Below are 22,720 nucleotides of genomic sequence, written 5' to 3' on the forward strand. Positions count from 1 at the left end.
AGCATGTAAATCACCGGAATAGTCATGCTGATAATGGCATCGTCAGCACTAAACATCTTCGTCGCCATTTCAAAACTGTGCAGAAGGGTGCATAGGTCCCTGATCTGAGACCACTCCTCCAGCGTGATTTGCCCCACCTCTGGATCTCGTTGGCCCAGGCTATACGTCAGAACGTATTGCACCAGGGCTTGTCGGTGCTGCCACAGTCGCTGCAACATGTGCAGAGTTGAATTCCACCGGGTAGGCACATCGCATTTTAGCCGGTGAAGTGGCAGGCCCAACGACTTCTGTAGAGATGTAAGTCGCTGAGCTGCGGGATGCGAACGGCGAAAGTGAGCACACAGCGACCGTGCCCTCTGCAGAAGTCCATCTAGTCTGGGATAGTGGGCTAAAAATTGCTGGACAACCAGGTTCAACACGTGAGCCATACAAGGCACGTGTGTGACATTGCCCCGGCGAAGGGACGCACCCAGGTTTGCAGCATTCTTGCACACGGCCTTCCCTGGTTTCAGGTCCAGTGGAGACAACCATTCATGAAATTGGTTCTCCAGAGCTGACCACAACTTCTCAGCTGTGTGACTCACATTTCCCAGACATTTCAATGTAAAAACCGCCTGATGACGTTGAGCCCTACTGCCAGCATAGTAAGGAGGTGTGCAGGATCCCTTCTGCGCAGTTAGAAAGCTTGTGGCATGACCAGACAGGCTTTGGGTGCAGGTGGAAGACCGAGAGGAGGTTGAGGAGGCAGAAGCAGTGGAGGAACTTTGACATAAAGAGGATTGACGCACAACTCGTGGGGACGGCAAGATTTGGACAGCAGCCCCTTGTCCTGCTGTCACCATAGTTACCCAGTGCCCAGTCAGCGACATGTAACGCCCCTGTCCATGCCTACTCGTCCAAATGTCTGTGGTGAAATGCACCCTGTCACACACAGAGTTTCTCAAAGAAGCGGTGATGTTGTGTGCGACATGCTGGTGGAGCGCAGGCACACCTTTCTTTGAGAAGTAGTGCCGACTGGGCATCTGGTACTGGGGCACTGCGACGGACATAAGGTCTCGAAAATCCTCTGTGTCCACCAGGTGGAAAGGCAGCATTTCTGTAGCCAAGAACTTGCAGATGGTGAAATTCAACCTCTTAGCTTTCTCATGGCTAGGAGGAAATGGTCTTTTACTTGTCCACATCTGAGGGACCGAGGGCTGGCTATTGTGCTTAGACGGGGTTGATAAGGGTGTCCCCGGCAAACTGCCGGTCTGTGAGGAAGATGCAGGCGGACATGTTAGGTTGCCTTGATCCAAAGGTGGTGCTATCGATGTCGGACAGCGCTCAACACCAGCTGGTGTTACCACCTCCAAAGAAAATGATGACCTGCCAATCACGCTGGCTGTTGCGGGTAAAGAGGTGGCAGGTCTGCGCCCCAAAACAGGTGTGACTGCTGTCCCCCCAGTCACAGAGGATGAAGAGGCCGCGGATGCACAAGATATGGCAGACGTTGGTTGGCCCGGTCGGCTAGGCCGCATTGTAGCACACTGAGCTTCCCACTGCAACTTATGCTTCATGTCCATGTGCCGGTTCATGCATGAAGTACTCAAACTATGTATTTTTTGGCCTCTACTTAGCTTTTGCTGACAAATGTTACAGATAACATGAGTTGGGTCATCTTTATCGATCTGAAAAAATGCCCAGGCTATGCAAGGCTTAGCACCCATGCGACCTGAAGAGCCACCACGACTTGTGGTGTGAGGCAGAGTTGTGTTTGAGGATGCAGTTGTTGACGTGCTTCCAGTACTACGTCTATGTCCAGGAAGGCGCAACCTGACCTCGTCGTCACTAGCATCTTCCTCCACCTCCTCTGCTGACCTCATCTCTTGGCTGACTGTGGGTTGACAGTAAGTGGGATCTCCAACCTCATCATCATCACCCTGTGCGTTATCACACCCGTCGTCCTCAGAGCCAACCTGTTCCTGCCCTGACAAAAAACTAAAGTTGTCGCTCCAATCAGGTATTTGAGTCTTATCATCGTCTTCCTCATTGTTTCCACCAACAGGAGTTACAGTTTGGGAATGAGGGTCTACATTATGGTCAGAACCTTCTGCGTCTGGTCCTGGATCCGACTCATAAAGATTCTGGGCATCAGTGCAGATCATTTCCTCGTCTGGATTCACAGAAGCGCTGGAGTCGACCTCTGATTCCCAGGCTATAGTATGAGTAAACAGCTCTGCAGACTCAACCATCTGTTCTACCTCATACTCAGACGGGCAGCTGGAGATTTGGGAGCTGTGAGGAAGCAAGTGCGATTGGGGTGACACCTTTGAGGACTGGAGTATTTGTGATGTTGAAGTTGATGTGGAGGAGAGCCCACTTAAAGGAGCACTTGATATCCGTTGAAGCACTGCTGTTTTTGTGCCTCATCTGGAATTTGTAGCGATTGGCGTGGCCGTAAGAAAGGGATCTTATCACATTGTCCGCTAAAAGAAGTAGACATTTTAGTTTGGCTGGAAGATGGTCTTTCTTCTGCAGATGTTACTGTTGCTTTAACACCTACCCCACGGACACAAACTTCTTTCCCCTTCCCAACATGCCTATTCCCCTTTCCACCAGCAGCAGGCCTTTTTCCACTCATTTTGGTGGTTATCTAATTAACAACTCTGGAGTTGTTTGCACAAAAAAACAATGGATGGGAACCGAGCAGAGCTGAGTGGCCAAACTGTGGTATTAGGCCAAAACTATTGGCTGGGTTAGATGCAGAAAAAAATTATATTCAATTTGCAACCTGATGGAGGTCAGTATAGATGGACTAATAGAGAAAGTCCCACACACTGCTAGAAGGCCAAATATTTTTTCAGAGCTAGATGCAGATAAAAATTATTTTTAATTTGCAACCTGATGGAGGTCAGTATAGATGGACTAATAGAGAAAGTCCCACACACCGCTAGAAGGCCAAATATTTTTTCAGAGGTAGATGCAGAAAAAAATATATTCAGTTTGCAACCTGATGGAGGTCTGTATAGATGGATTAATAGAACAAGTCCCACACACAGCTAGAAGCCCAATATTTTTTCAGAGGTAGATGCAGAAAAAAATATATTCAGTTTGCAACGTGATGGAGGTCAGTATAGATGGACTAATACAACAAGTCCCACACACAGCTAGAAGCCCAATATTTTTTCAGAGGTAGATGCAGAAAAAAATATATTCAGTTTGCAACCTGATGGAGGTCTGTATAGATGGATTAATAGAACAAGTCCCACACACAGCTAGAAGCCCAATATTTTTTCAGAGGTAGATGCAGAAAAAAATATATTCAGTTTGCAACCTGATGGAGGTCAGTATAGATGGACTAATACAAGTCCCACACACAGCTAGAAGCCCAATATTTTTTCAGAGGTAGATGCAGAAAAAAATATATTCAGTTTGCAACCTGATGGAGGTCTGTATAGATGGATTAATAGAACAAGTCCCACACACAGCTAGAAGCCCAATATTTTTTCAGAGGTAGATGCAGAAAAAAATATATTCAGTTTGCAACCTGATGGAGGTCAGTATAGATGGACTAATACAACAAGTCCCACACACAGCTAGAAGCCCAATATTTTTTCAGAGGTAGATGCAGAAAAAAATATATTCAGTTTGCAACCTGATGGAGGTCTGTATAGATGGATTAATAGAACAAGTCCCACACACAGCTAGAAGCCCAATATTTCTTCAGAGGTAGATGCAGAAAAAAAATATATTCAGTTTGCAACCTGATGGAGGTCAGTATAGATGGACTAATACAACAAGTCCCACACACAGCTAGAAGCCCAATATTTTTTCAGAGGTAGATGCAGAAAAAAATATATTCAGTTTGCAACCTGATGGAGGTCTGTATAGATGGATTAATAGAACAAGTCCCACACACAGCTAGAAGCCCAATATTTTTTCAGAGGTAGATGCAGAAAAAAATATATTCAGTTTGCAACCTGATGGAGGTCAGTATAGATGGACTAATACAACAAGTCTCACACACAGCTAGAAGCCCAATATTTTTTCAGAGGTAGATGCAGAAAAAAATATATTCAGTTTGCAACCTGATGGAGGTCTGTATAGATGGATTAATAGAACAAGTCCCACACACAGCTAGAAGCCCAATATTTTTTCAGAGGTAGATGAAGAAAAAAATATATGCAGATTTCAACCTGATGGAGGTCAGTATAGATGGACTAATACAACAAGTCCCACACACAGCTAGAAGCCCAATATTTTTTCAGAGCTAGATGCAGAAAAAAATTATATTCAATTTGCAACCTGATGGAGGTCAGTATAGATGGACTAATAGAATGATGCTATGCCCAAAAGATTTTACTTCACTAGGTGCAGTAAAAAAATTGGTATTCTATACACAGGTGGTATATCTTGCAACACAGATAGGCTACTCCACTGACTAACACACTCTGCAATAGGCCAAAAAGGATTAGTTTTGCTAGATTCAGCCAAATGCTGTGAAAAAAACTTGCACAGCACTGGCACAGACCTGCCTGGCAAAAACTGATAGGAACTGATGTAACCTAGTCCTGAAAAGGACTCCAATTACAATTAGTCTTTACTCCCACAATCTATCTATTTAAGAGCACAGACCTGCCTGATAAAAGTCGTAGGAAATGCTGTAACCTAGTCCTTAAAAGGACTGAAATCACAACTATTCCCTACTCCCAAGCTATCTGTAGATTTGTGCGAAAATTGGCTTGAAATTAACAAGGTATAGCGCACACAGCAACAGCGGTGCCGTCTAACACGCAGCTGCAGCAGTGAGAAAATGGTGGCAACGGGGAAAATGGCTTGGTCTTATAGGGCAAGGACATGTGACATACACTGCCAATGACACATGCCCTTGCTTGTGTGAAAAAAAGCACTTCGCTCCGTGTGTGCGCTGCTGATAGGCTGACAGATTGCACCTCCCCACTGTAAATGCGGGAAAGAGAAAAAAAAAATGGAGATCTTCATTTTTCCTGCAGAGATCCATCCCCTGCCACTCCCCCCACCCCGCTGTACACTCAAACTGCGTATTAACATTAATTTTCATCATTACTGAGAAAAAATCCAGTTATGATTTTGGTGCACGAACAGTTATCGAACATAACCTCGAACAGCCGAATTTTTCTCAAATTGTTCGTGTTCACCGAACGGCTCGAACACCACCCAAAACAGCTCGAATTTGAGATTGGCGAACAGTTCGAGTAGAATAACGCTCATCTCTAGTGAGCACAACCACCATCTGTGGACGTCGGGCCCTCATACCACCCTCATGGAATTGGTTTCTAACCGTTTGTGCAGACACATGCACATTTGTGGCCTGCTGGAGGTCATTTTGCAGGGCTCTGGCAGTGCTACTCCTGTTCCTCCTTGCACAAAGGCGGAGGTAACGGTCCTGCTGCTGGGTTGTTGCCCTCCTATGGCTCCCTCCACATCTCCTGGTATCTGCTCCATGCTCTGGACACTGTGCTGGCAGACACAGCTAACCTTCTTGCCACAGTTCGCACTGATGTGCCATCCTGGATGAACTGCAGTACCTGAGCAACTTTTGTAGGTTGTACTGTAGAAACCGCCTCATGATACTGTACCTCTAGGAGTGAGAGCAATGGCAAAATGAAAATGTGACCAAAACAACAGCCAAAAAGCATGAGAACAGAGAAATGGTCTGTGGTCACCACCTGCTGAACCATTCCTTTATAGGGGGTAACTTGCTAATTGCCGATCATTTCTACCAGTTGTCTGTTCCATTTGCTCAACAGCAGAAGAAATTGATTCACAATCAGTGTTGCCTCATAACTGGACAGGTAGATTTCACAGAAGTGTTATTGACTTGGAGTTACATTGTGCTGTTTAATTGTTCCCTTTATTTTTTTGAGCAGTGTATATATATTTATATACTGTACATATATATATATATATATGTATATTTATATATAAATATATATAGATGACCGGAAATGAGTACCTCTGTCAGAAGCCTTTATATACTGCACAAGCGCAACACGCCTGCGCAGTCTGGCTCCAGACAGATGAGCGCATGGAGCAGTTACAGGTAAGAGCAGTGTGTATGGCGCCATAGATAGAAGTATGCGTAGACACTAAACTCATACCGCGATCTCCGGCGCCATACTTACATACTTACTTGACCGGGAAGAGCGTTACCTCGGTGCCTCTCTTCTCGCCATAGACCAGGGCAGGAGTGAGTCGTCGGATATTGGCGCATGCGCAGAGAGCTTTCCGGAGCCATTTTACTGAAGTCATATTTGCAGTGTGTCTTCAGCAAAATGGTGTCAGGAGTCAGTATAGGCATGCGCGTATTCCGACACAGCACTCCTCCCCCGGCCTCCAGTAGAACGGTACGCAGTGCTGGAGCACAGGGAACAAAGGTGAGTATAAGTGTTTATGTTTTTGTATGTGTGCAGCGTGATAGGGATGAGGGGTGCCATACATACCAGGATGGGGGGTGAGGGGACCATGCATAATTGGAATGGGGGATGAGGGGTGCCATCCATACCAGGATTGGGAGGTGAGGGGACCATGCATACCAGGATTAGGGAGTGAGAGGTGCCATATATACCAGGATTGTGGGGTGAGGGGTTCCATACATACCAGGATATTGATGAGGGTGTACCATGCATAACAGGATTGGGGGGTGAGGGGACCATGCATACCTGGATTGGGGGGTGTGGAGTGCCATTCATACCAGCATGGGGATGAGGGGTACCATACATACAAGGATTGATGAGTGAGGGGTGCCATGCATACCAGGATTAGGGGGTGAGGGGTGCCATGCATACCAGGAATGGGGGGTGAGGGGTGCCATGAATAAAGATTGGGTGGTGAGGGTTGCCATGCATACCAGAATTTGGGGGTGAGGGGTGCCATGTATAACAGGATTGGGATGAGGGGGTAGCTTGCATACCAGGAATGGGGGGTGAAGGGACCATGCATGCCAGGATTGAGGTGTGAGGGAACTATGCATACCAGGATTTGGGGGTGAGTGGTGCCATGCATATCAGGATTGGGGGATGAGGGTACCATACATACCAGGATTGGGGGGTGAGGGGACCATACACATCAGGATTGGGGGATGAGGTGTGCGATGAATACAAGTATAGGGGGGATGAGGGGGTACCATGCATTCCAGGATTAAGGGGTAAGAGGACCATGCATACCAGGATTCAGGGTGAGGGGTGCCATGTATATTAGTATTGGGGGGTGAGGGTAACATACATACCAGGATTGGGGGCTGAGAGGTACATTGCACACCAGGATTGGGGGTGAGGGGACCATGCATATCAGAATAGGGATGAGGGGGTACCATGCATATCAGTATTGAGGGAAGAGGGGACCATGTATACCAGGATTGGGGGGGTGAGGGGGCCATGCATACCAGGATTGGGGAGTGAGAGATGCCATGCATATCAGGATTGGGGGGTGAGAATACCATAGATACCAGGATTGGGGGTTGAGGGGACCATACATACCAGGATTGGGGGATGAGGGGTGCCATGAATACAATGATAGAGGGGTGAGGGGACCATGAACATCAGGAAAGGGATGAGGGGGTACCATGCATGCAAGGATTGAGGGGTAAGGGGACCATGCATGCCAGGATTGGGGGGTTAGGGGTGCCATGCACATCAGGATTGGGGGGTGAGGGTAACATACATACCAGGATTGGGGGGTGAGGGAACCATACATACCAGGATTGGGGGATGAGGGGTACCATGCATACTAGGATAGGGATGAGGGGGTACAATGCATGCCAGAATTGGAGGGTGAGGGGACCATGCATATCAGGATAAGGATAAAGGGATACCATTAGTGTTGAGCATTCTGATACTGAAATATCGGGTATCGGCCGTTATTCGCGGTATCGGAATTCCGATACTTAATTCTGATACTTTTGCAATATCGTATACCGGAATCGGAAGTTCCCATAATGCAATGAGCCAGTTTCATTTTATTGAGCCAATGAGGATCCTAAGAAGTGTGGGCACATCCTGTTAGGCATGTAGGCTTCTTAACTAATGGCATGGCTGTGATTGGCTGCTGAAATGATGTCATGATGCACTATAAAAGCCACCGCCGCCATTTTCAGCTCACTCTGCTGTAAATTCAGTTAGGGATAGGACGCTGCTGTTCTGAGGGACAGTTTTAGCTACCTATTTGGTCTATTCTGCTTTACCCAAGCTACTTTATAAATCGCTGTGCCTTGCAGCGCTAGTGCACAGTTCTCTGTGCTGTTCACCACTGTCTGCAAGGTCTCTGTGTGTGAGTGCAGCTCACCCTGTAGTGTGTGCTTCAACCACGTCTGGTTGTAGTGCACTCAGTGTGGGTCACTGCCTCATACATTGTCCTTTTTTGCCAATTCATAATTTTTCCTGATATCTCCTATTAGTGTGGTGGTTCCATCCGTATTCAGCTAAATTGGTTCAAACACACTATTTAGGAGTAGAAAGAGAATTTTTTTTTTGTCTTGCAGCGCTAGTGCACAGTGCTCTGCATCTGCACTGTTCACCGCTGTCTGCAAGGTCTGTGTGTGTGAGTTCAGCTCACCCTGTAGTGTGTGCTTCAGCCACGTCTGGTTGTAGTGCATTTACTGTGTGTCACTGCCTCATACATTGTCCTTTTTTGCCAATTCATAATTTTTCCTGATTTCTCCTATTAGTGTGGTGGTTCCATCCGTATTCAGCTACATTGGTTCCAAACACACTATATAGGAGTAGTTAGAGGAGCCTTTCTGCAGCATTGTGCCCTGCAGCCCCAGCCAGATTAGTATTAGCCTATTTTTTGTAGCCTCATCTATTGCATTGTAGGTTACCTTCCTACATTGTAATAGCTACAAAAAGTTTGTGATACTATCGGTATTACATCTTTGGGCACATCCAGTGTCTTTTTGTGACAAAAAAACCTAAATAAAGTTCACCAAACACTCCACTTTACAGTTGTGTAGGCCACATTAGCTCATATTAAAGTCTAGTCCACACTTTTTAAAATTAGTGTTTCTTATACCTGTTAGCAGCTGTTCAGGAATAAGCACACTAAGCCCTTAGTACTTTTCTGCCTATCTTTATCAGTCTACCAAGATGAAGAAGGCAGGGAGTAAGGCATGTGGTCATGGTCATGGGCGTGGGCGTGAACTTTCTGCAGGGAGAGGACGTGAGGATTCTGTGCCTGCAGGGAGAGGATGTGGGGATTCTGTGCCTGCTGCGGGCACCAGTGACTCAGCATCCCCCAGTTTTACCAGGGAACAGTCCTTTATGCGCAGCTTTGTAGGAGCTAGCCGTACCCCACTGCTGCAGGAGGACCAAATTGAAGCCGTTGTCGGATGGATGGCAGCTAACGCATCGACTTCAATTAGTTCCAGATCCTCTCAGGTCCTGAGCACTGAAGAGCACCCATCGGTCTCTTCACCACCTGCCAAATTGCCCAGGCAGTCAGAGAGCCCTGGACAGGAGCCATCTCTACTTCTGTTCTCTGAATCTCTTGGCTTGGAAAGGGGGCCAGCCAAGCAGAATTCGAGAATTTGAAGAAGAGGTAGTATGCAGTGATGCGCAACCGTTTTGTCTCTCTGAATCTGAAGAGGCGGGTGGGCCAGTGCCTTTGGTCAGCAGCACACCTCAGTACGCATCTGATGATAAGACTCAGGTGCCACTTTCGGGTGCGTACTGTGCTGTCGAGACTACCCAGTAGAAGCTGTTGTTTGAAGAGGGTGGTGTAGATGATGAGGTCCTTGACCCATCATGGCGTGAGGGACAGGAAGGTGATGGGAGCAGCTCTGAGGAAGAGATTCCCCGAACAGCCCAAAAAGGAGGGAGAGGAAGGGGGCAGACTTGGTTGCCTGTAGCCTCCACTTCGGCACCCATTAGGAGCATGGCTCTTCCAAAATCCAAACCAGGCGCTCCCAAGACTTGCAGTGCCTGGTCCCTTTTTTGACACAGTTGCAGATGACATTTGCTTTGTCAAATGCAAGCTGTGTAATCAGAATGTGAAAAGAGGGAAAAGTGTCAGCAACCTCAATACCACAAATATGTGGAAACATGTGCGGACAAAGCACGTGGTGGAGTTACAAAAACACACTGAAGACCTAGGCCAACCTACAGCGCCACCTACCACCTCTTCAGCTCGTGTTGTAGCCTCTTCCTCCAGCTCACACACAGCTGGTTCGACTTCCTCACAGGATCGCCATGGAATAATCTCTGGCACTGTTGTACAGAGACACAGTGTAATTCCACCCACAGCACCACTTTCCAAGTCATCCTCACACTCCCAGGCCAGTCTACAGCCATCGTTAGCACAGGCATGGGAGAAAAGGCGCCCATACTCGGCAAACCACCCCCGAGCACAGGCTCTGAATGCTGGCATTGCTAAACTACTGGCCCATGAAATGCTATCATTCAGGCTGGTGGAAACTGACACATTCCGTAACTTTATGGCATTGGCAGTCCCACAATACAACATGCCCAGCCGCTTTTATTTCAGCAGGCAAGCCGTCCCTGCCCTGCAACATCATGTCGAGGGAAAAATTAAACATGCGCTACAAAACGCCATCAGTAGCAAGGTCCACCTGACCACCGATGCGTGGACCAGTAAGCATGGACAGGGACGATACCTTTCCCTCACTGCCCATTGGGTAAATGTTGTGGAGCCGGGTACAGATCTTGAGAGTGACGCTGTACGTGTTCTGCCAACTACAAGGATTGTAGGAATCCAGTCTGTACACATTGACTCCTCCTCATACTCCAGTTCCTCTGAATCAGCGCTGCAGGAGCCGTCACGGTCTACCTCCACATCGACCCGTGAACGGTTACCTGTTATGATGACCGATATGAGCACAGCCGTGGCCAAACATCAACAGGCCGTATTAAAATTAATTTCTTTGGGGAATCGAAGCCACACAGTGCAGGAGCTCTGGAATGCCATCAAGCAGAAGAGCGACGTGTGGTTTGTGCCAGCGGATCTCCAGCCAGGCATGGTAGTGTGTGACAATGGCCGAAATCTGGTGGCAGCTCAGGGCCTAGATAACCTCACTCACATCCCATGTCTGGCACATGTGCTCAACTTGGTTGTGCAGAGTTTCTTGAGGGACTATCCGGATCTTGATGCACTGCTTCACAAGGTCCGCATAGAGTGCGCTCACTTGCAGCGTTCCAGCAGCGCAAGATCATGCATTGCAGCTCTGCAGTGCCGATTACGTCTTCCGGAACATCACATCATATGTGACCTACCCACCAAGTGGAATTCAACGTTACATATGTTGGAGAGGTTGTGTGAGCAGCAGGCAGCAATAATGGAGTACCAGCTGCATCAGGCGCAAACAAGTCGCAGTGCGCGCTGTTCACACTTCACCACCACTGAGTGGGCCTCTATGAAGGACATTTGCCACGTTTTGCGTGCCTTCGATTATTCCACGCGGATGGCGAGCGCAGATGATGCACTAGTCAGCATGACTATCCCCCTTATCTGCCTGCTTGAAAAAACACTGCAAGCACTAAGGGACGAGGTTTTGGAAGAGGTGGAGGATGAGGAGTCACAAATGCCATCTGCTTCTCTACAGTCAGCGCAATGTGGTTCCTCACAAAGGCCTAGGCAGGGGACACTTTGTGAGGAGGATGAGGAGGAGTCAATGGATGAGGAAGACATCTGTCCAGAGGAGGGAGATACACAATGCTCTAGTAGTCAGTATCTAGAGCGAGGGTGGGGTGATGCAGAGCAGGCAGAGATCACGCCTCAAGCAGGGGACCGCATTTCTTGGCCAGTTGGCAGTCTTCAGCACATGGTTGATTACATGCTGCAGTGCCAGAGAAACGACCGCCGCATCGCCCACATTCTCAACACGGCTGATTATTGGGTGTCCACCCTCCTAGGTCCTCGCTACCGGGACAACTTACAAAGCCTCATAACACCATTGAACCGGGAGCGTAAATTGCGGGCGTACCAAGCCGCACTGCTGCATTCCATCATGTTCTCCATTCCAACCGAGAGCAGTGCTGCTAGTGCTTTACAAAGCAGCTCAGTGCGTCGAGGCAGTGGAGGAAGCTCTGCACAAAGAAGCAGCAAAAGCAGCGCCTCAGCACAAGGCAAGACCAGTATGGCCGAAATGGGGCAAAGTTTTGTGTCCCCGCCGCCACAAATGTCTACACCATCACAGACGGCTCCAGTCAGCAGGAGGCAACTTTTCTGTCAGATGGTGACAGACTACATGTCTTGCCCTCTTAGTGTACTCCCAGACGGCTCTTCTCCATTCAAGTTTTCAGTCTGTAAGCTGGATACATGGCCAGAGCTTAGTCAGTATGCATTGGAGGTGCTAGCTTGCCCTGCTGCTAGTGTATTATCGGAACCCGTCTTTAGTGCCGCAGGTGGTGTACTAACAGACCGTCGCATGCGACTATCCTCCGATAACGTTGACCGGCTTACTTTTCTCAAAATGAACAAGGCCTGAATCTCTCATGAATTTGCAAGTCCTCTTCCAGAATAAATAATTGGTTGGCAACAGTATCCAGGTCTCCTGTTGTGTTCATGTTTCTACCACCTGAACTGTAATCCCTGAGCTCCAACACCGCCAGTTGGCACTCAGAAGTGCCGTCTGCACAGTCAACACTTGCTGCCGTGTTATTGGGGTTCAGTAACGTCAGCTGTTCCCCTGCTATGCGGTTGGCAATTTCTCCTGCTCTGTCCACATTCTCACTACTACAGATTTTAAAGTTGCTCCAATTACACCTCTGGCTCCTCTGTTTTCAGTATTATCCCTGAGCTCCAACACCGCCAGTTGGCGCTCGGAAGTGCCGTCTGCACAGTAAACACTTGCTGCCATGTTATTGGGGTTCAGTAACGTCAGCTGTTCCCCTGCTGTGCGGACGGCAATTTCTCCTGCTCTGTCCTCATTCACACTACTACAGATTTTAAAGTTGCTCCAATTACACCTCTGGCTCCTCTGTTTTCAGTATTATCCGTGAGCTCCAACACCGCCAGTTGGCGCTCAGAAGTGCCGTCTGCACAGTCAACACTTGCTGCCGTGTTATTGGGGTTCAGTAACGTCAGCTGTTTCCCTGCTGTGCGGACGGCAATTTCTCCTGCTCTGTCCACATTCTCACTACTACAGATTTTAAAGTTGCTTCAATTACACATCTGACTCCTCTGTTTTCAGTATTATCCCTGAGCTCCAACACCGCCAGTTGGCGCTCAGAAGTGCCGTCTGCACAGTCAACACTTGCTGCCATGTTATTGGGGTTCAGTATCGTCAGCTGTTGCCCTGCTGTGTGTCCGGCAAATTCTCCTGCTTTGTCCACATCCACTGTACTACTGATTTAAAACTTGCTCCAATTACACCTCTGGCTCCTCTGTTTTTAGTTTTTACCCTGGGCTCCAATACCGCTAGTTGCTGCTCAGAAGTGCCGTCTGCACAGTCAACGCTTGCTCCAGTGTTATTGGGGTTCAGTAACGTCAGCTGATCCCCAGCTGTGTGTCCGGCAATTTCTCCTGTTCTGTCCACATTCACACTACTACCGATTTTAAAGTTGCTCCAATTACGCCTCTGGCTCCACTCTGTTTTTAGTATTTACCCTGGGTTCCAGCAACTCCAGCTGTTTCCCAGCAGTGTCTTTGGCACGGGTACTCCCTCCTGCCCTGCCTGGTTCCAGCACGCCAGCTGTTTCTGGGTAGTGTCAACGTCACTTTGCCTCCAATGCGTTGTCCGGTCGTGCTGCGGTCGGGTTAGCCGACTCTATGGTGCCTGCAGTTTAGGTGACTCCTTTGTGGGCTGCGGGATCTGGCAATGAAGGCTGGTTCCATAGTGCCAATAGGACAAGCACCCCCTGTAGGACTGTGGGTTTTGGTAACTGCGGCCGGCTCCAGCCTTGAAACTTTTTTTTACATGGGTACCTTCTGCTACCCATCCGGGTTCCAGTACCGTCAGCTGGTTCTCGGTAGTGCCTCCTGCTTAGTAACCGAGTTCCAGTACCGTCAGCTGGTCCTCGGTAGTTCCATTGGCTCTTGTACCTTCTGCTACCCTTCCGGGTTCCAGTACCGTCAGCTGGTCCTTGGTAGTTCCTCAGCCTTCTTGTACCTTCTGCTACATTTCCAAGTTCAAGCTTTTTGAAATGGTTCTTGGTAATCACTCTGGATCTCCCTGATGAGGACCCTGAAGACGAGGACCCTGAAGACCACCCCGAAGAAGACGAGGACCCCGAAGACGAGGACCCTGAACACGAGGACCCTGAAGACCAACCCGAAGAAGACGAGGACCCCGAAGATGAGGACCCTGAACACGAGGACCCTGAAGACCAACCGGAAGAAGACGAGGACCCCGAAGACGAGGACCCTGAAGACGAGGACCCTGAAGATGAGGACCCTGAAGACAAACCCGAAGAAGACGAGGACCCCGAAGACGAGGACCCTGAAGATGAGGACCCTGACGACCACCCCGAAGAAGACGAGGACCCTGAAGATGATGACCCTGAACACGAGGACCCTGAAGACCACCCCGAAGAAGACGAGGACCCCGAAGACGACGACCCTGAAGACGAGGACCCCGAAGATGACGACCCTGAAGACAACACACCGAAGAAGACCAAGAAGATGACCCTGAAGAAGTTGACCAAGAGGACAAAGAAGAGAAGAAAAACACCAAGATACAGAAGAACAAGAGACAGAAAACCAAGAAGCAGAAGTACAAGAAGCTGCAGAACAAAAAGCGGAAGAACATTAAGCATAAGACTAAAAATCAGAGCAAAAGATAATATCTAAATTATAAGCAGAAGATAACTAATCAGTGTATGGGGGTGAGTCCGTTCCTCCTCGTGGTGCCCCTGGAAAAGACCTGCTGCTGCAGGCCAAACTGAACGCGGACAAATCCTGTTGCAAATCTTTTGTGACGGGCAGAACGAAAGGTGTAATGTTCAAACTTTTATAGATAACAACTACAGGAATGCCTGTCACAAATAAGAATATGATGAAGAAGAAGAATATGAAGAAGATGAAGAAGTAGAATATGAAGAAGAATAATAGTTGAATAAGAAGAATATGAAGAATGTTAAAAAAAAGAATAATACGAAGAAGGTGAAGAAGAAGTTGATGAAAAAGATGCTGATGCTGAGGATGATGAAGGAGAAAGTGTGGGAGAAGTAAAAAAGAAGGTGAAGAGCATGGAAGTAGTGAAACATAAATATCTGACAAAATATAAAAATACTTAACATAGTCAATATTTCCGTAACTCAGAACGTCTTAAAAAAAAATATTAATTCTTGCTATTCCATTTGATTGGGCTAAACCTCTATGCCTTTATTGTCTCCCCCACCTCCCCCAATACATTCTACGTTATTCTTAGTTGTTTTCCTTCATGTAGAATTAACCTACAAGGAAAGAAAGGGTTTATTTTCATTCCGATATTTCTGTTCCATTGACTTGCATTGGTTTCCGGTTTCGGAATCGGCGATATCCGATACTTTTGGGGTATCGGTCCAATCCAATCCGATCCGATATTTCCCGATATCGGAAGGTATCGCTCAACATTAGATACCATTAATACCAGGATTGGGGGGTGAGGGGACCATGCATATAAGAATAGGGATGAGGGCGGACCATGCATACCAGGATTAGCGGATGGAGGGACCATGTATACCAGGATAGGGATGAGGGGGTACCATGCATACAAGGATTAGGGGGTGAGGGAACCATGCATACCAGGATTGGGGGGTGAGGGGTGCCATGCATACCAGGATTGGGGGATGAGGGGTGTCATGCATTCCAGGACTAGGAGGTGAGAGGTGCCATGCTTACCAGGATAGGGATGAAGGGGTACCATGTATACCAGGATTGGGGGGTGAGGGGAACATGCATACCAGGATTTGGGGTTGAGGGGTGCCATGCATACCAGGATAGAGATGAGTGGGTACCATGCATACAAGGATTGGGGGGTGAGGGGACCATGCATACCAGTATAGGGATGAGGGGGTACCATGCAAACCAGGATTGGGGTGAGGGGTACCATACATACCAGGATTGGGTGGTGAGCGTTGCCATGCTTACCAGGATTGGGGGTGACAGCTGCCATGCTTTCCAGTATAGGGATGAGGGGGTACCATGCATACCAGGATTGGGGGGAGAGGGGACCATGCATAACAGTAAGGGTGAGATGAGGGGTGCCATGCATACCAGGGCTGGGGGGTGAGGGGTGCCATGCATACCAGGATTGGGGGGTGAGTGGACCATGCATACCAGGATTGGGGGGTGAGGGGTGCCATGCATATCAGGAGGGGGTGAGGGTAACATACGTACCATGATTGGGGGGTGAGGGGACCATGCACACCAGGATTGGGGGGTGAGGGGCAACATGCATAACAGGATTGGGGGGTGAGGGACAATGCATACCAGGATAGGGATGAAGGGGTACCATGTATACCAAGATTGGGGGCTGAGGGGACCATGCACACCAGGATTGGGATGAGGGCGTACCATGCATACCAGGATTAGGGGGTGAGGGGACCATGCATACCAGGATAGGGATGAGAGGGCACCATGCATACCAGTATTGGGGGGTGGAGGGTGCCATGCATAACAGCATCGGGGAGTGAGGGGTGCCATGCTTACCAAGATATGGATGAAGGGGTAACATGCATACCAGGATTGGGGGGTGAGGGGACCATGCAAAACAGGATTGGGGGGTGAGGGGTACCAAGCATGCCAGCATTGGGGGGTGAGGGGACCATGTATACCAGGATAGGGATGAGGGGGTACCATGCATACCAGGATTGGGGGGTGAGGGGACCATGCAAACCAGAATAGGGATGAGGAGGTACTATGCATACCAGGATTGGGGGGTAAGGGGACATAGCATATCAGAATAGGGATGAGGGTGTACCAAGCATACCAGGATTGGGGGATGAGGGGACCATGTATACCAGGAATGAGGGGTGAGGGGACCATGCATACCAAGATTGGGGTTGAGGGTGCCATGCATACCAGCATTGGAGATGAGTCGGTACCATGCATACCAGGATTGGGGGGTGAGGGGACCATGCATACCAGTATAGGGATGAGGGAGTACCATGCATACCTGGATTTGGGTGAAGGGACCATGAATACCAGAAGAGGGAAGAGGGGGTACCATGCATACCAGGATTGGGGGGTGAGGGGACCATGCATACCAGGATTGAGGGTGAGGGGTCTATACATACCAGGATTGGGGGATGAGGGGTACCATGCATACCAGGATTGGGTGTTGAGGGGTGCCATGCATACCAGGAATGGGGGGTGAGGGGTCCATACATATCAGGATTGGGGGATGAGGGGTGTCATGAATTCAAGGCTGGGGGGTGAGGAGGACCATGCATTCAAGGATAGGGATGAAGGGGTACCATGCATGACAGGATTAAAGGGTATGGTGACCATGCATACCAGGAATGGGGGTGAGGGGTGCCATGCATATCTGGATTGGGGGGTGAGGGTAACATGCATACCAGGATTGGGGGGTGAGGGGACCATACACACCAGGATTGGGGGGTGAGTGGTATCATGCATACCAGGGTTGGGGGGTGAGGAGACCATGCATACCAGGATAGGTATGAGGGGGTATCTTGCATACCAGGATTGGGGGGTGAGGGGACCATGCATCCCAGGATAGGGATGAGGGGGTACCATGCATACTAGGTTTGGGGAGTGAGGGGACCATGCATACCATGATTGCGGGGTGAGGGATAACGTGCATAACAGGAATGGGGGGTGTGGGGTGCCATGCATACCAAGATAGGGATGAAGGTGTACCATGCATACCAGGATTTTGGGGGTGAGGGGACCATGCAAACCAGAATAGGGATGAGGGGGTACCATGCATACCAGGATTGGGGAGTAAGGGGACCTAGCATATCAGAATAGAGATGAGGGATACCATGCATACCAGGATTGGGGGATGAGGGGGCCATTTATACCAGGATCGAGCTGAGTGGGTACCATGCATACCAGGATTGGAGGGAGAGGGGACAATGAATGCCAGATTAGGGAAGAGGGGGTGCCATGCATACCAGTATTAGGGGGTGAGGGGACCATGCATACCAAGATAGGGATGAGTGGGCATCATGCATACCAGGATTGGGGGTGAGCGGACCATGCGTACCAGGATTGGGGGGAGAGGAGTGTCATGCATACCAGGAATGGGGGGTGAGGGATGCCATTCATACCAGTATTGGGTATAAGGGGTACCATACATACCTGGATTGGGGGGTGAGTGGTGCCATGCATAACAGGATTGGGGGGTGAGGGGTCCATACATACCAGGATTGGGGTATGACTGGTGCCATCTATACAAGGATAGGGGGTGAGGGGACCATGCATACAAGGATAGGGATGAGGGGGTACCATGCATGACAGGATTAAAGGGTAAGGTGACCATGAGTACCAGGAATGGGGGTGAGGGGTGACATGCATATCAGGATTGGGGGGTGAGGGTAACATACATACCAGGATTGGGAGGTGAGGGGACCATACACACCAGGATTGCGGGGTGAGGGTTACCATGCATACCAGGATTGGGGGGTAAGGGGACCATGCATACCAGGATAGGGATGAGGGGGTACCATGCATACCAGGATTAGGTGGTTAGGGGACCATGCAAACCAGGATAGGGATGAGGGGGCACCATGCATACCAGGATTTGGGGGTGAGAGGACCATGCATTTCAGGATTGGGGTGTGAGTGGTGCCATGCGTTACAGGAATGGGGGGTGAGGGGTGCCATGCATACCAATATTGGCGATAATGGGTACCATACATACCAGGATTGGGGGGAGAGGGTTGCCATGCATAGAAGCATCAGGTGTTGAGGGGTGCCATGCATACCAAGATAGGGATGAAGGGGTACCATGCATAAAAGTGTTGGAGGGTGAGGGGAACATGCAAAACAGAATTGGGGGGTGAGGGTTTCCAAGCATGCCTGGATTTGGGGGGTGAGGGGACCATGTATACCAGGATAGGGATGAGGGGGTAAAATGCATACCAGGATTTTAGGGTGAGGGGACCATTCAAACCAGAATAGGTATGAGGGGGTACCATGCATACCAGGATTGGGGGGTAAGGGGACCTAGCATATCAGAACAGGGATGAGGGGGTACCATGCATACAAGGATTGGGGGATGGGGGGACCATGTATACCAGGATTTAGGGGTGAAGGGACCATGCATACCAAGATTGTGGGGTGAGGGTACCATACATACCAGGATTGAGATGTGACGGGACCAAACATACCAGGATTGGGGAATGAGCGGTGCCAGGAATACTAGAATGGGGGGGTGAAGGGACCATGCATACAAGGATAGGGTTGAGGGGGTAGGCTGCATGCCAGGATTAAGGGTTAAGGTGAACATGCACACTAGGATTGGGGGTGAGGGGTGCCATGTATATCAGGATTGTGGGTGAGGGTAACATACATACCAGGATTAGGGGGTGAGGGGACCATAAATACTAGGATAGGAATGAGGGGGTACCATGCATACCAGGATTGGGGGGTGAGGGGACCATGCATACTAGGAATGGGGTTGAGGGGTGCCATGCATATCAGGATTGGGGGGTGAGGGTAACATACATTCCAGGATTAGGGGGTGAGGGGACCATACACTCCAGAATTGGTGGGTGAGGGGAACCATGCATACCAGGATTGGGGGGTGAGGGAACCATGCATACCAGGAGAGGGATGAGGGGGTACCATGCATACCAGGATTGGGGGGTGAGGGGACCTTGCATACCAGGATAGGAATGAGGGGGTACCATGCATACCAGGATGGGGGGGTGAATGGACCATGCATTCCAGGATTGGGGGTGAGGGGTGCCATGCATAACAGGAATGGGGCGTGAGGGGTGCCATGCATACCAACATTGGTGATAATGGGTACCATACATACCAGGATTGGGGGGTGAGGGGTGACATGCATATCAGCATTGGGGTTTGAGGGGTGCCCTGTATACCAAGATAGGGATGAAGGGGTAACATGCATACCAGTATTGAGGGGTGAGGGGACCATGGAAAACAGAATTGGTGGGTGAGGGGTACCATGCATGCCAAGATTGGGGGGTGAGGGGACCATGTATACCAGGATAGGGATGAGGGGGTACCATACATATCAGGATAGGGGGGTGAGGGGGCCATGCAAACCAGAATAGGGATGAGGGAGTACCATGCATTCAAGGATTGGGCGGTAAGGGGACCTAGCATATCAAATTAGGGATGAGGGGGTACTACGCTTAACAGGATTGTGGGATGAGGGGACCATGTACACAAGGATTGAGGGGTGAGGTGACCATGCATACCAAGATTGGGGGTGAGGGTACCATCCATACTAGGATTGAGATGTGAGGGGACCATACATATCAGGATTGGGGGATGAGGGGTGCCATGAATACTAGGATAGGGGGTGTGAGGGGACCATGCATACCAGGATAGGGATGAGGGGATACCATGCATGCCAGGATTAAAGGATAAGGTGACCATGCACACTAGGATTGGGGGTGAGGGGTGCCATGCATATCAGGATTAGGATGTGAGGGGACCATACATACTAGGATAGGAATGAGGGGGTACCATGCATACCAGGATTGGGGGGTGAGCGGACCATGAATATCAGAATAGGGATGAGGGGGTAAGATGCATACCAGGATTGGGGGATGAGGGGACCATGTATTACGGGATAGGGATGAGGGGCTTCCATGCATACCAGGATTGGGGAGTGAGGGGACCATGCATACCAGAATAGGGATGAGTGGGTACCATGCATACCAGGATTGAAGGGGTAGTGGATAATGCATACCAGAATAGGGATGAGGGGGTACATAGTTACATATGCATAGTTAGTAAAGCCGAATAAAGACTTGCGTCCATCAAGTTCGACCTGTTAGTTCTGTAATTGCTAAAGTTGATCCAGAGGAGGGCAAAAACCCCAAATGATTTAGCCAATCTTCACCTGAGGAAAAATTCCCTCCCAACTCTGAAACCAGCAGTCAGAATAAATCCCTGTATCAACCTACTATTTTATTCTATTTTTAAGTATATGCAGAAATCTGCCTGGTATCTAGAAAAGCATCCAGTCCCCGCTTGAACTGGTTTAGTGAATCCGACATTACCGTCTCCTCACTCAGTGAATTCCATATTCTCACTGCTCTTACCGTAAAGAACCCCTTCCTATGCTGGTGCTGAAACCTTTTCTCTTCCAGTCTTAGTGAATGCCCTCATGTTACCGTAATATCCCGCCTTTTGAACAAATCCCGGGCAAGGTCTCTATACTGTCCCCTAACATATTTGTACACATTTATTATGTCCCCCCTCAACCTTCTCTTTTCCAGGCTGAATAGTCCTAGTTTTGCCAACCTCTCTGGGTATTGCAGTCCCTCCATTCCCCTTATTAATTTTGTTGCCCTCCTTTGTACCTTTTCAAGCTCATTTATATCCTTTCTATATATTGGGGCCCATAACTGAGCACAGTATTCCAAGTGTGGTCTGACCAGTGCTTTGTACAGTGGAAGAACAATGTTCTCATCCTATGCAGCTATACCTCTTCTGATACATCCCATTACCCTGTTTGCCCTTACAGCAGCGGCCTGACTTTGGGCACTCCAATTTAGTTTGCTATCAATCAAGATGCCCAAGTCCTTCTCCATCTCTGAATTCCCCAATGATTTCCCATTCAGTGAGTACTGGTGACTTCCATTTTTCCTTCCCATATGTATGACCTTACATTTCTCCTCGTTAAACCTCATTTGCCATTTAATGCTCCACCTATCCAGCTTATCCAAATCCCTCTGTAGGTCTTCACTATCCTCTTTTGTATTAATTGTTTTACATAACTTTGTGTCATCTGCAAATATTGATATTTTACTATTTATCCCGTTGACTATGTCGTTAATAAAAATATTAAATAACATTGGGCCTAGTACAGACCCCTGTGGTACCCCACTAGTGACGCTTACCCAATCTGAGTATATTCCATTTATAACCACCCTCTGCCTTCTATCCTTTAGCCAGTTAGCTACCCACTTGCAGACATTTTCCCCCAGCCCCATCATTCTCATTTTGCATACCAACCTATTATGTGGCACGCTATCGAACGCTTTTGAGAAATCGAGATACACGACATCCACTGGTTCCCCCTGATCTACTCGAGAGCTAACCTCCTCGTAGAAGTCAATCAGGTTTGTTTGGCAGGAGCGATTCCTCATGAATCCATGTTGGTTCGGGGTTAATAGATTATTAGCATCAAGATGCTCCATGATTGCCTCATTAATAAAGCCTTCAAAAATTTTGCCCACAACGGACGTCAGACTCACCATGCATATCAGGATTAGGGGGTGAGGGGACCATGTATACAGGGATAGGGATGAGGGGCTACCATGCATAGAAGGATTGGGGAGTAAGGGGTGCCATACATACCAGGATTGGGTGGTGAGGGGTGCCATGCACATCAGGACTGGGGGGTGAGTGGTGACAAGCATAATAGGACTGGGGCGTGAAGGGTGCCATGATTACCAGGATAGGGATGAAGAGATACCATGCATACTAGGATTGGGGGGTGAGGGAACCATACATACCCAGATTGGGAGGTGAGGTGTGCCATGCATACCAGAAAAGGGATGAGGGGGTACCATTAATACCAGGATTGGGGGGTGAGGGGACCATGCATTCCAGGATAGGGATGAGGGGATACCATGCATACCAGGATTAGGGTGTG

Source organism: Phyllobates terribilis, unplaced genomic scaffold (assembly GCF_046119375.1).
Source record: "Phyllobates terribilis strain yellow unplaced genomic scaffold, ASM4611937v1 Scaffold_4__5_contigs__length_816908805, whole genome shotgun sequence".
Taxonomy (NCBI): Eukaryota; Metazoa; Chordata; class Amphibia; order Anura; family Dendrobatidae; genus Phyllobates; species Phyllobates terribilis.